This window comes from Heptranchias perlo, unplaced genomic scaffold (assembly GCF_035084215.1).
Source record: "Heptranchias perlo isolate sHepPer1 unplaced genomic scaffold, sHepPer1.hap1 HAP1_SCAFFOLD_199, whole genome shotgun sequence".
Classification (NCBI taxonomy): Eukaryota; Metazoa; Chordata; class Chondrichthyes; order Hexanchiformes; family Hexanchidae; genus Heptranchias; species Heptranchias perlo.
This window is the reverse complement of record NW_027139215.1, coordinates 271,681-273,426: the sequence shown is the minus strand read 5'-3', so window position 1 is coordinate 273,426 and position 1,746 is coordinate 271,681.

The following is a 1,746-nucleotide window of genomic DNA, read 5'->3' as shown; positions in this document are numbered from 1 at the left end:
TGATGTGCGCATGTGCGAACATTCTCCCAGAGTGCAGCGCGGCCTGTCTCACAGATGGGGCCTTTTCTCCGCCGCTCTGCATTGTGGGAGATTCGGCCGCCATGACGGGCCCGGGTCACCGAGTTCATCCAATCACAGGTGAAGCTTCCCGGATTGGTGGAACCGACAGAGTGCAGGTGGTCTGTGGAGCGAGAGAATCTCTGAGAAGAGGGGCAGCCAATTGGGGAAATCACAGGAGGTGGTGACCGGTCATAAACCCAATCGGTGAATGACGGATTGAACCAAGGAAAGGAATGAAGAAACTCGACTGGGACCTGTGGGAACAGGCGGACTAATAAATTTAACCCGTGTCCAGTTCAGGTCACCACATTACAGGAAAGATGGGATTGGACCAGAGAGGGTCCAGAGGAGATTTACAAGGATGGTCCAGGACTGGAGAATTTTAGCTGTGAGGAAGGATTGGATCGGCTGGGGTTGTTTTCATTGGAACAGAGGAGGCTGAGGGGGGGATTTAATTGAGGTGTTTCAATTATTGAGGGACAGACGAACTGCATCACTTCCAAAACAGCAGCTCACCACCACCTTCTCAAGGGCAATTTCGGATGGGCAATAAATTCTGGCCTTGCCAGCAAAGCCCACATCCCATGAACAAATAAAAAAAGGATATTAAGGTCCTATTTCCCTTAGCAGAGAGGCCAATAACCAGGGGGCATATATTTCAAGTAATTGGTAGAAGGATTAGAGGGGATCTGTGGATAAATTTTTTTCAACCCGAGGGTGGTGTGAGTATGGACCTTACTGGCTGAAAGGGTGGTAGAGGCAGAAACCCACATCGCTTTTTAAAAATACTTGGATGTGCACTTGAAGTGCCGTCACCTGCAAGGCTGCGGACCAAGACCAAGAGTGCGATTAGGCTGGAGAGCTCTTTTTCAGCTGGCACTGACACAATGGGCCGAATAGCCTCCTTCTGTGCTGTAAATTTCTATCATTCCATAACCCCTTGGGTCAAATGTGACATGGCAAAAGATACATGTTTATGGTTCAAAAAAAATCTTTACAGAGAGGGAAGGGACAATGTAGAGTTCTGCCCGACAGTGTTATTGACAGAGACTCCATGAATTATTTTAAACGGGAGTATAGAAACATAGAAAATAGGAGCAAGAGTAGGCCATTCAGCCCTTCGGGCCTGCTCCACCATTCAAAATGATCATGGCTGATCTTCTAACTCAGTATCCTGTTCCCGCTTTTCCCCCTTACCCCTTTACCATTAATAAATATATCTACCTCCTTCTTGAATACATCTAATGACTTGGCCTCCACTGCGTTCTGTGGTAGAGAATTCCACAGGTTCACCACCCTCTGAGTGAAGAAATTTCTCCTCATCTCTGTTCTAAATGGCATACCCCGTATCCTGAGACTGTGACCCCTGGTTCTGGACTCCCCAGCCATCGGGAACATCCTCCCTGCATCTAGTCCTGCTGGAATTTTATATGTTTTGATGAGATCACCTCTCATTCTTCCAAACTCTACTGAATATAGACCTAGTCGACCCAATCTCTCCTCATACATCAGTCCTGCCATCCCAGGAATCAGTCCGGTAAACCTTCATTGCACTCCTTCCATGGCAAGGACATCCTTCCTCAGATAAGGAGACCAAAACTGCACACAATACTCCAGATGTTGTCTCACCAAGACCCGTATAACTGCAGTAAGACATCCCTGTTCCTATACTCAAATCCTCTTGCA